Source organism: Bactrocera neohumeralis, chromosome 4, assembly GCF_024586455.1.
Source record: "Bactrocera neohumeralis isolate Rockhampton chromosome 4, APGP_CSIRO_Bneo_wtdbg2-racon-allhic-juicebox.fasta_v2, whole genome shotgun sequence".
Classification (NCBI taxonomy): domain Eukaryota; kingdom Metazoa; phylum Arthropoda; class Insecta; order Diptera; family Tephritidae; genus Bactrocera; species Bactrocera neohumeralis.
This window is the reverse complement of record NC_065921.1, coordinates 89,226,782-89,240,319: the sequence shown is the minus strand read 5'-3', so window position 1 is coordinate 89,240,319 and position 13,538 is coordinate 89,226,782. Positions and strand designations below refer to the sequence as shown.

Below are 13,538 nucleotides of genomic sequence, written 5' to 3'. Positions count from 1 at the left end.
TAAAAATACATAGGTTAAAAAAAATTACATAAAAAAATATTTTCTGGAAAAATTTAAAGTAATTCATCGAGAATTATATATTTTTGCAAAAAAAAAATAAATAAATATTAAAAAAAAGTAATATGAAAATATTGGGAAGTCGGAAAAGTCTTTTCGTATTTTTAATCAAACTTCAACTGTTTTTTTTTATATTTATAATGAAATTTAATGAAACAAATATACACCATTTGGTCGACCACTTTTTTCCACTGGAGACATTATTCCACCAGTGTAAAGCTTTTGTGGTTTCCCGGCGAGTAATTTTCACAGGCTTCTCTTGAAGCCAACTTTACTCCATTAAGGGGATTTGGCTTAGACCGAAACAAACGGTAGTCAGATGGTGTAAGGTCAGAACTATATGGTGGATGCATCAAAACTTCCCAGCCAAAAGATGTGAGTGGTCTAGCGCTGTCCTTATGGAAAACGAAGCCCTTTCTGTTGATCAGTTCTGGCCATTTTTTCGATTTCTTGCTCCAATCTCATCAGTTGTTGACAGTAAAATGTAAAAGCAATCGTTCGACTAGGCTGGAGCAGCTCATAGTAAATGATTCCTTTCCAGTCCCACAAAACACTCAACATAACTTTTCGAAGCGTCAATCGTGGCTTTGTGACTATTTGTTGAGCTTCACCACTCTTGGACTATTTGATCCAATTTTCTTCACAAATGGTTCGATTTCATTTCGTTTCAGCAAAGAATCGCAGATGTTAATTCGGTTCATTAAATTTTTCACAGACAATTCCTGTGGTAAACTTCACAAACCTCGTTGGTGGCTTGTGCGGCTCTTCCCTTCTATGTACAAAAGTTTCAAAATATAGCGAATTTCTTCATTATTTCCACTTATTTTTGAACAGCTGTAATTTTTTTTCGACTTACCCGAATTACGATTTTTGTTTTGGTAGAATGAAGTTTAACGTCTCAGCGTTCCAACACTATATGGTATCACACAATGTGATTGGTAGCACTGGAGATATACGATTGCAACGACATCTATTGACAAAATACGAAAAGACTTTTTCGACTACCAATAGATGAAAAAAAATTAAATTAAAAAATATATATTTTTAAAAAATGTTCAGTGCTTTATACAGAATTATATTTTTTATAAATAAATAAAACAATATTCAAAAAAAAAATATAAATAAAATAAAAAATATTTACAGATTTAATATTTATTTATTTACTAAAAAATATTTTATTCTCTATCAATCGGAAAAAATTACAACATTTTTGATATAAAATAGCTTCAATAAAGCTGCTGATTGGCCATTGTTACATGACGTGCAACTAGTGTCTATTGTTTGGCGTATGTCTCTTGCAGACCTCCACTCAACTCAGTTTGATATGCCACAATAAAATGAGTGCCTGTTCATGACAGCTTACGCACCGAATACAAAAGAAGTATAAATTAAATCCATAAATTAATTAATTAATTAACAATTATATAGCATATAAGATATCATACATATGTAACTATGATTGTCAAGCATTGCTGTAGCTCATGACTAAATGGCCATTATGATGAGCAATCAAGTGCAGAAATGAACAAATTTTGGTGGTTTTGTTGTTTAAGTGGCATGTTTTCTTTTGTTTTTGCACAGCTATGTATGCTAGAAAATATCTCAAAACTACATAAAAGCTGATAGTGTTGCTAAACGAAAAAATATAGCCTACTGCTAGGCGCTAATGGCTACAAAACTCGAGAAGTTTGTCATTTAAAGCGTTAATTTGTCATAAATATATATGTATATATGTTTTAGATAAACAGGTGGCAAGTTTTCACCTCTTTGCTTTCAGTTTTTTGCAATTTTTAACCAAAAATGAAAATGGAAATCAATTTAGGCATGATCACAAGCTATTTAAGCACAAAATTTGGCTCAGTGGCGAGGCTATAATTCCAAAAGTATTTCTGCTGATTTATGAGCAGAGTTGCGAACTCACTTATTTACCACAAATCAGCGCAGATATCGCTACCACATACGCATGCAACGCGGCTGATTTGCGGAGCGTGGAGTCAACCAGAATGGGGGCATCAATGTCTCAGCGCAATCAATCAAAGCTGCTGACATACAAACATAAAACGTATATAATGTGTATCTGTATGTGTGTTTGGCAGCAGCTGCAGGCCAAACAAGCAACTCAAGAAAACAAGAAATTGCGAGCAAAAAGTTTGTCTGCGCATAATGGAAAAATTTAACAAATTAGTAAGCCAACACACACACACACACACACACACACACACATGCATGCAAATGCTCAAATGCATACAAATGTTTACCCATTATCATAAATTTACCAAGTTGAAACTGATATGTTGCGTTGACGCACACACACAGCCTTACACTGGCCACGAGTATGCAGCACCATACGCGGGCACTCATACGCACTGTTGTTCGCCTCACAAACAAATCGCACACATGCAGGCCAAATAGTAATTAACTTTAGATCAGTCATTTTGTGGCTAAATATTGAGCCAAGAAAGTACGTGCCATGAGTGCGAGTAAGGCAGTTGGCGCGAGAGTTAATGTGTTCGTTTAGTTGTCGAGCGGCGACAAGAAATGCGGGAATAATAGCATATGCAACAATTAGCTTCTCGAAATTATCATGCTAATGACCGCAAAGTCTGCCAGCGATTTGTTGGCAAAAAAGTTGCAGGCGCGCGAAAATTAACTGTGCTTAAGCAAATGACACTCGGTAAATTGTTTTATGGCTTGGCGTTGTCATCGAGTTAGAGCGGGGCGAGTGATTTAGTTAGCAGCAGGGAAGAGTTGCTTCGTTTTTCTTATAAGTTAACTTTAGTGTTATCTTTAGTGTGTATAGTTATACACTCGTATGAAGACAGCTGCACACAAATCCCTCCAATCCAATAGTCTGCATAGTAAGTCTGCGGTAAGTTGGGTTTTGAGGTCTTAGAGCGTAAGAAGGACGCGGAAAGCGTACAACTTTGTAGGAAAGAAATAAAAAATTAGTATGGGAGTAAACTAAAAGCTTCAATATTCAAAAGGCAGTATTAATTTAAAGTAATTTAAAGTGAGGTGAGCAACAAGTTGGTAAATATTGTGTAGTCGAAAAAGTCTTTTTGTATTTTGTCAATAGATGTCGTTGGAGTCGTATATCTCCAGTGCTACCAAACACATTGTGTCATATCATATAGTGTTGGAAAGGTGGAATTTTAAGCTTCATTCAACCAAAAAAAAATATTAAATTCGGGGAAGTTGAAAAAAAGTTACAGCTGCTCAAAAATTAATGAAAATAATGAAGAAATTTGTTATATTTAAAAATTTTTGTATAAAAAAGGGAAGAATGCCACGCAAACCACCAAACTCGAAAATTTTTAAGATCCATTTTTTCCAAAAATCAATTCATTTACCTAACTAAGATAAATAAATGAGAATTGCACCACGACCTAGGGTCTATTGTGCCCTTCCACCTAACTAAGAAATTTCATTGCCATCAATATCTTATTTACATCTAATACCACAACAAAAAATTTGACTGATTTTTTTGCTTCTCCTGTGCTTTTGCGATTTTTCGAGTTATGCCTCTTTTGTAATTAGTGTGTGATATGTTTCCTTTCTACAGGCGCACCAAAAGTTCATTCTCTATACGTGCGTAATCAGCTTTCGTTCGCTCCACCGCATTCGAATATTATTCCTCGCTTTGACACAAGCGTCGGCATTGAATCTGTTGTGCCACTAACTTTGACACATAGTTGTCGCAACAGTCGTGCGTTGTTGCCAACATAGAGACGTGACTGCGCGTGCTGGCGTGAACTGCCAGCTGTACCGTTACAACAGATTGCCATCAAGTTTGTGCTGCAACTTTCTTTAAAGTTGCAAATTTTAAGCTGCCTTGTAGCGCCTGCTTGCCGTTGCATGTGATTCGTGACGCGTCGCACCGGGCGTATGAGTGACACATTTCGGGTTTATTGGTCACAGCCGTCGCAGACGCTGGCGCCGTCGCCGTCACTGAGGCCGTTAAGTTATTACACGCCTCAATACTCTGCATGTCTAGCGGTGACCTTTCATTTTATGGCCAGCAATACATTACAACGTTGCCACCTAAATTTGTTGTTGGCTCATTTTATTATTATGCTTTTGTGTCTGCCGCTCAAGCAGTGCAATTTGTAAACAATGCGGCGCAGAACTATAAATTTGTCTAATCGCAACGTTTGATGTAATTTAGTTAGATTTCGCAAGCAATATAAATAATTGACTATCTCGCTTAATATACCGCCTTCAAGCTGCTATTATGGAGATTTTCAGTTGCAGCAGCTGTTGTCAGTGAACTGTTTTATTTATGATCTCTTTGCCACATATTTAAAGTAATTTATTTAGTGATAATATAATGCATGCATTTCATTTAAAGCGATGAGTTTTAAGTTAAATTCAATTCCAGTTCATACTATGAGCCATAGTGATATTATTTCCAGCGTGACAGCGTGGCTCACATGCCACATGCGGTCCATAAATCATTAACAGTGATAAATCACCTATTTAATCGGCTGATTATGCCACGCAAGTGTGTGTTTACAGATTTGCAAATGTATTCATATCAATATAAAAATATATAATAATTTAGAAAATTATTTTTTTTTTTTTTCAGAAAATACATGTTTACAAACTGGCATCAATCAATCAATAGCACAATCATGCAGTGAACTCACAAACAAAATTCGACTGTTTTCATGCAAATTTGCCGCACAGCAGCATTCGTTTACTAGGCATATTAGTTACTAGCGCACATGACTCTGCATCACACTGCATTATAAATATGTATACCACTCCCGCGACATAGCGCTGCATATAATTGCTTGCCACACACGCGGCGACTCATCGGCTTGTGTTGCGACAATTTTGCACATTTTGGTTAATTTTAAGCCAAATACGTGTCTGTCCGCCGCAGTGCGAACCGCGCGTTGCCCTACAAACGCCGGTCTGGTGGGACATCAGCTAAGTGGTGACATGCGGATCATTCATTTGTGGTTGTGGCTGCGGTCATTTTCGTGGCCTCTGAGCCTAATTTCAATCAGTGAACCTAATTTGTGTGGGCGTAGTTGCCATTTTGCGTTCGGTGTGCCAATCAGCTGACGGTGTGACTGTGTTTTGCATATTTGGCATGTGAGTGCATGCATTCGTGGAATATTTCGTTGACGCCAAAGCTATTATAGTTGGCTTTTCGAGGTTAGAGATTTAAAAAAAAATTACATTCGAAATGAAAATAGATTTTGTTGGCGGTTTTGGATTTTCTGAAAATTATTTTTAGGGTTTTCGTTGTAGAAAAATGGGTTTAGATCGTTAAATTTATGTGAATTCAGTCACCAAGTGCAATTGGAATACATTTCTGTATACATAGGAGTATGTATATGTACAGGGTTTTCCAATAATATTGATATGGTTTCTTTTCAAAACAAAAAAATATGTATATAAAAAAATAAAATTAAAATAAAATTAATTGTTAAAGAAATTGAAGTGTTTTAGTTAATGTTAAAGGTGTTCAATCACAACTTTTAGAGGTCATGCATTGTCACAACTTCATGAAGTAATCGAATCTTGAAACTTTTCTTGCCGCAGTTCTGTTGTTGAACGTGATGTGTGGAACAAAACCTCATTTTGTTGGAACCTAATGTTATCAAGATCAAGTTCTTCCAATTGCGACCATAAAAAGTTGGTTACAAACGATCTATACCGCTCTCCATTGACAGTAGCGGTGCCATCAGCTTCGTTTCGAAAGAAGAGCAAAAATCACACCAAACTGTCAATTTAGATGAATGTAATGAATCGGCGGTTTTGTTTATTTACCGCACCACTCAGATAAAAGAATAAGATAAAAGATGAGGCTCATCGGAGAAGTTGATTTTCTTAAAAGAATCGTTATCGTTTTCAAGTTGTTCTAAGCCAAATCAATAAATTCAGGACGTCTGCGGTGGTCCAATGTAGGCAGTACTTCAGTTAGAACAATTTTATATGGATGCAAGCCTAAATCCTTTCTCAAGGTTGTGGTTTGAGGCAGTCGCAATACTTGAGAACGGCCTGGAATCGATAAAATGCGGTCTTCAGCACTACTTGCCTGAACGGCAGCAATATTTTCATTACTTAGAACGGTTTTTTATCATATTACAATTTGAAGATTTTGTAAATGAAACGGACGCTCGAAATTTTACACAATTCGAAGTGTAGTGAGCACATATGGACGATTATTACGACCATAAAATGGCAAAAGCGCACGAAAAGTTGCAATTGAATAATTTGTAAAGGTTATTCTTGCGTATATCTCTCCATGATGAAATTGTAAACATTACAGAACATTTTCAAAAAAAATATAGATGAAAATGGCTCAAACAACACTTAGGAATCCCCGTTGAAAGCCCCTATTTTTATCAACTTATTAGTACACTGTTCCACTCAAAGCCTTGAGGTTAGGTTTATTACAAAAATTTATAAAAATTTATAAACTTTATTTTGTAGCAATGCTTAAGCCTTAAATAGAAAAGTAAATATATTTGTCTAAACAACTCGAAAATCAACAATTAATTCCACCTTAATTATAGTGGCCTGGAACTATCTAAACTTGAAAAATTTCACACCGACCTTCCCTATTTGCATGTGTGTGCGAATGCAATTAATAAAAGCTTTAGCAACGCATCGTCAAACTCTGAAATGATTTGCGTTTTTGTGCCATAAAACTCACTTTTTGCTTGTTATCACAAAATTTGGCAATTCGCAGGCACATAATAAATAAACGAGCATACAGCAACAGCAACTATAACGAATATGCTGCACGCAACCCTTTGAGTATTTGTAAACAAATGTATGTACATATATATGTTTAGGTATGTGTGTATGAGTTTGTTTTTCGACACGCGGCCAGTAGAGCTATTAAAATGTCATGTCGTAAGCGACACTGCGGCGCGAAGTGAATGGCGCACGCTCGTATTTATATACCCAATCAGCCATTTAATTTCGGCTCGCTACACTAATCGACTCAATGGCCTACAAGTCATGAGGCAAAAAACGCCGTCAAATAAAAAATGCGAGCGAAAATAACTGTAAACAAAATTTAAACAACCGCGCGTATGAAACGTGCAAAATTGAGCGCCATTGTGCTGGTGGCTGTAATGCGCTTAGTAAAGCATTTTAGCGGCCAGCAATGTGAGTGGAAAGTTCTAAAATGTGCGCGTAGCTGCAAACAGTACACACACACACGCCCAGAAACACATATGACTGCTTTGCCGCATGAGTAATATACCGTTAATGCCATTGTCTGGCTACTTAGTCATAGATTGTAACGGTATATATGTGCATACAAGCACATTTGCATGCCAATAACCATGCAATATTTTTTATTACAGCCACACATACACACACACTTTTGTTGCAGCGAGTGGTGGAGTACTATGCAGAGCTCACACACACACGCATGCAAAATTTATGAAACGATTTAATCACATTTTTCGCACAAATTCCACTAAAAAAGGTTAAATGCTGATAAAACCCAGCACAGACAAATCTCTTAGCGAAAATTGAATATGGCAGTGGACACGAGTCGGGAAATTTAAATATATTTTTTTGTATACATACATACATACATATATACATAAAAAATAGCAGGGTTTAAACTGTGATAGATAATAAATATTGAAACAAAAAATAGCAATATTCAAAAAATATTTTTCATTTGGTTAAATTGAAATTTAAAGTTTGCAACTTTAATATTTTTAGTTATTTTGTAGATTATGGAGACATTTAATACTAACTGCATTTTCATATATTTAAATGCACATTCTGTTTGTGAGGCTTGAATTTATTTGCTATTTCTATCAGAAAACAGGTAAAACCCTTAAATCCGGTTTGCCCGTGCATTTACCCTTCACAAATAAAAAAGGTTTCCACACAAGAACTGGATTCTGAAAGTTTGTATGACGCTATATTATCTAGTGGTCCAATCATGTGCAAAATTTCAGATCGATATCTCAAAAACTGACTACTAGTTCGCATATTTAGTACAAAGACTACTCAGCTCGTCACGTTGATCTTGAATATCTGGGTCATTCCGTCCAAAAGTTGTATTCAAAATTTTTTTTTTCGCACAAAACATGGTTTTGTGTTGTTTGTTGCAAAATATTGGACATTCATTTTTTCCTTTTGACTGAATATGTAACATATGTGTGTTAGGAACTTTCAAAATTTCAACGCTTGAAAAAAAATCCTTTAAACATTTGTGTATACGAAGAAAATTATTTCATTATAAAAGTAACTAGCTGGCCTATTTTTTACGATTTTTCCTCAGCTTTCCAACGACAAGACTCCTTTTGAAAAAAAAAATTAGCTTTATCGTATCGGGACGAGTCGAGCAAGAAGGCGTTTCATACCCAAAGTATCCGCCAAAATCATTCAAACGGACTTGCGCGAGATGTCAATCTCTCCAGCCATTAGTCGAACACTTGCCTGATGTTGTCAAACACCATATCCTTCACATTTTAAATATTTCCATCAGTTGAAGCGGTCGAAGTTCGTCCAGAAGTAGTCATGTTTTCAACGATCTCCTGACTGTCTTTGAAGGCTTTATACCGCCCGTAGGCTTGTGTTTTGGAATCACCGTAAGCCCTTTTTCAAATTTTTTATAAAAAAAAGGTACATTTTTAAAAGTAAATAATTTTTTCATCAATGAAATAAACGAAAAATTTCTTTTTAAAGAACAAATAGTGAATAAATAAACATCTCAAGATCTACAGGCTCAGGTCAGTCAAATATTGGCAAAAAACCAAAAATACTCGTGAAATAGGCAATATTTTCTGAAAAAACACACTCTATTGTTTGGTACATTACTGATAAATTCAAAATGACTGTTGGAGTTAGAGCGCTTGATGCTAGTAAAACCCCCTAAAAAATTGCACAAAATGGGCCTAATGTAAAGCTGCTTGGAGTATTAAGAAACAACCTAAAATATCCGCTGTCGTTAACGCCAAGAAGTTCGAGAAAGCTGACATTACAGAACTCTACCCGAAATCTAATCAAAACTGCTTGCTTTCAGCCGATTTTTAAGCGTATACACCATGAAGCAAGCCGCAATTATCGCCGATATTTGAAAGAGTGCTTATATCCTAATAATGAATTTTGCGATTCTGAAATGTTTTTCAATGAGACTAGATTTCTTTTATGGTTGTCAATTTCTATCCTCAAAGGAGGATTAAGCGCTACAGAGTACAAAAAATGTAATAAGACTGTCTACATGAAGAAGGCTGCATTGTGTGAGGTATGGTATAATGGAGGCAAAAGCGATGTAATGGAAACAAATGGCCTCTGCAATCTTGTTTTATCGAAGGAATTATGTAAAGGCTTGACTACTAGGCAATATTAAGTAATAATTTGGCTCCCTCAGCAGCTAAATTCAATTTGAATGGTGGCTACCGCTTTATCAGTTTAACGAACATTCTGCATTCAGCTTTGTTGGTTAAGGAATTATTCTTGTACTACTGAAACATCTCCTTCAGAGTTCAGATCTCAATTCCATTAAACACTTATGGGCTTATATAGTGACAAAATAATGACAGCGCAAAGTTAATAATAGAAATGAGGTTAAGGCTGCTCTTCAGGAGGTATCATATACTTATATCACTTGAAGTTATACAAAATTTGGCATATTCAATGAATAAAAGACTACATATCATGATAGAGGCCAAAAGTGCACAAAAAATGAAATTCGGGAAAGATGAAAAAAAAGGTTACAATTGTTCAAAAATTAATGAAAACAATGATGAAATTCGCTTTAGTTTTAAATTTTTGTATAAAAGAGGGAAGAAAGCCACGCGAGCCACCAATGAAATTTGTGAAGTTTACGGTGACGATGCTGTATCTGTTCGTGTAGCACAACAATGGTTCGCTCATTCCGTTCTGGAAATTTCGAAATTTTGATTTACACTGATGGAATAATGTCTCTACCGGAAAATTGGCAAAAAGTGGTCGACTAAAATCGTACATATTCGTATGTTTATTTATTAGTATAAAAATAAAAAAAAATAAGTTGAAGTTTGATTAGAAATACGAAAAGCCTTTTTCGACTACCAATAGTATAGGAGACAAATCACTTCAAAGTCAAACCATCGCACTTTAAAATATATGTGTAAAAATATTAAAAACTACATAAAAGAACAAAACGTAACGTAAACTTGACCTGACATACTATATATAATCTAAATTAAATGTACATAACAATACTAATATAATATATTAAGACTGCACAGTAACAATAACTTTAAAACTTCAGTTAATTTTCTTTTATCATTTTTACTTTCACTAAATTAAAAACAAAATAAGCCATAACTTTTTATGGACAAAGCGAACACTACTTAAAATGTTATGAACAATTTAAAGCAGCTTTAGGACGGTAAAAGAAAATGGCCAGAAATGTCAGCAAGAGTCAAGCAACTATGCGAACAGCGCAGAAAGCGGAAAGGCAGAGAGGATTTGCTGGCGAATTTATACAGAGACGGCAATAAAGAACAAACAAAGTTTAAAGTAATATTCCATTTTAATTTAATGTTGGGTTTTACTTCGGCAAAGTTTGCAGCCAAAATGAAAAATTTGCGAATATTGCAGGGCAAGGCAAGTACGTACATACACAAAGCCAATATTTACATGTCATAAAGCAGCAGAAATACTTTAAAATAATGGTGCTGAGCAAAAGTGCATAAAAATAGTTTTTTGATAAAGCTAAATCGAAGGTCGCTGAATTATTTAGCGCGGGAAGAAAGTTGTGGCGCAAGAATTTCAGTGCGATAAGTGTTTAACTGTTATTATTGTGATGTTGTTTGGGCGCGACAATTTCGATTCACGAAAGTTAAATGAGGTATCATATAATTTGAATGTAAAATATTGTCAAGAAGTAAAAATTATGCACGAAAATTGCATGGCAGTAATCTGCTGCTGCAGAATACAAAAAAATTAAAAGAAAAGCTTTAAAAAGTAGCCAAAAATGTGCATCGGAATCACTGTGACCAAATGGCAAACGAAGTGAGTGGTTCATTTTGCTAAAAACCAGCGAAAGTTATGGAAATATTATATTAAATGTGCGCAAAAATAAAGCACAGCACAAATTGAAAAAAAAGTTGGTACAGCGAACTTTTAACGCAGTTTCACAGCTGGAAAAAAAAGTTGAGTACAAACCACGCACACAACTTTGCATTTGCTTAGCAGCGCTCAGCTGCATTTAGCAGATGCTTGCAGCGGATGCAGGAAAAAAACGAGTGAAACTAAAACATAAATGAAAACTGTGTGCTGAAGGGCCCACTCAAGCCCGCTCACCCTCACGCAGCACACTAATATGGCGTGGCTTTCACTTTTTGTTTAATTTTTGAGCCGCTGTAACGGATGGAAGCGCCTTGGGTGTAGTTTTCATTTTCCACAGCGCAAAGTTGAGCTGAACCGTAAATAACGGTATACAGAAATATACAACAATTATACTGTTATATGTGTGTTTCACAAAATGTTTCCAGAAATGTTAATATCGAACAATGAAGCGCCATGTATTACAAGCAGCTCGACGTAAAGAAACAAACCGCAACATACACACACATGGCAAATAACAGTATACGCCACTGTGTGCGTATGCGTGTGTGCGTGAGCTTCACGGAAATTTATTCAAAACGAATTTCCTTGAAACGCGCGTGTGTCGTGGGTGGAAGGCGGTCAAAGTTGTGGCAGCGCGCTCACATGTTACTCATACGCCGTGTCATTTTTGACTTTTCAGCGAAATGCGTTATGCTGTAGTGGGAAAGGTGGAAAATGTCTGCTTTTATCAGATTATAGATACAATTTGCTCACAATCACCTATTGTCTCGGTGATTTTGAACATGTGGCTCAGCCAGCTGAGGACTCTGCAACATATCACATCCCATCACACGCCACATTTCACCTGCCAAACTTACGCAACGCTTGCTGTTGTGCTGGTCTCCCTGCTGCGCTCACAGTTGCACTCAAGCGCCACTATCATGCGCGTGTATGTGCTTTATTTCCGTGTATAAACACTTCAGCTACGTGTGGCTTAGCCAAACAAACGCATTTGCTTATATTTGGTAATATGTGATGCCGGGTCTTTTACAGCGCTGAATTTGTTACGCTTCACTTGCATCAACGCCTCGGCATATGAAACCATTAAACCACCAGCAAGCGTGAGCTGCAAACACTCCAGCTCACGTATACAAACATATATATATATATCTATATATGTATGTATATATATTTGTAAATGTTATAAGTGTGTGTGCGCAATTCAATCTTTGCTTCCTTCTTTCGCAAACTTATTCCATGTATTTATCCAATTCAGCATCTGCATTAGCATCACTTTGCGTCGCTTTACGCTCATTTGATCAGCGCTGATTGACTATATCAGCGCGTCGCGTTGTGAGCGACATTTTTATGGATGCTACAGATTGGCTTGCCATAAGAGACAAGATTTTAAATTCACATATTTACATGTACTTAGCCATACTCATATAACCACGTACAGACACACACACAAGAAAGCGTTTCGGTTGCCTTTCACTCTGCATTCAACGCTGAACTTGCTCTAATTTCTTGCTGAATAGCGTGCTCTATAAAAGTTATCCTCGTATGAGTGTGGGGTGCGATGCAGGGAGTTATGTCAACCAGGTTTTATGTGGCCATAAAAATTAGTAATCAAGCAGCTTCACACATTTTGAGATAATTTGAAGTTTTGCTGGCGTTTGCGAGCAAAAGCGTTGATGAAACTAGTTTTCGAAGCAGGTAATCAAGAGGGGTGTTCACATATAGCTGTATGTATGTGTGTGAAAATGTCCACACTGAAAATAGAGCAGTTATTCTAACTGAAATTATGTGATAACAAAAAAAAAGTTAACTTTAGTTGCCCCGAAGCTGGAATACCCTTCACAAATAAAAAAGTTTCTATTCGAGAAATCGATTTTGTTCAGTCAGTTTATATGGCAGGAATATACTATAGTTATCCGATCTGAACAATTTCTTCGGATATTGCGTAATGGCCTTACGCAAAACTTATGCCGAATTTCATGAAGATATCTCGTCAAATGAAAAACTTTTCCATACAAGCATCTGATTCCGATCGTTCAGAGTGTATGGCAGCTATATGCTATAGTGGTCCGATATGGTCGGGTTTGACAAATGAGCAGCCACTTAGGACGAGTAGGACTTGAGCAAAATTTCAGATCGATATCTCAAAAACTCAGAGACAAGTTTGTGAATATACTGACAGACGGACGGAAGGACGGATAAACGGCGGACAAAAGGAATGGAAATCTCTTTGCTACGATAAAATAATCTTTACCTTTTGGCTTTTATAGTCAATTAGTTTAAAAATACTAATATTAATAGCCAATACTGACCTACAACGACACACGTCAGTGTTCACAAACACTTGAAAACCAACGGTACTCCCAAACGTACAAAGTCAACACGATATCAGCTGCACTTACATTATAAAGCTCTTAAGCTTATAAGGAAATCAA

General features: G+C 36.2%; 1 protein-coding gene across 7 annotated transcripts in view; it reads right to left on the bottom strand.

Annotated features, from left to right (window-relative positions):
* LOC126754812 (UNC93-like protein) overlaps nt 1-13,538 on the bottom strand; it is a 33,558-nt gene that overhangs the window by 7,954 nt on the left and 12,066 nt on the right. The window contains exon 1 of one of the 7 annotated variants that reach the window (XM_050466971.1): nt 914-1,051. The exons of the other annotated variants lie outside the window; for them this stretch is intronic. The gene's annotated coding sequence lies outside the window, so the exon portion shown is untranslated. Of the gene's footprint in view, nt 1-913; nt 1,052-13,538 lie in introns of those variants that run through there. 7 annotated transcript variants of the gene reach the window in all.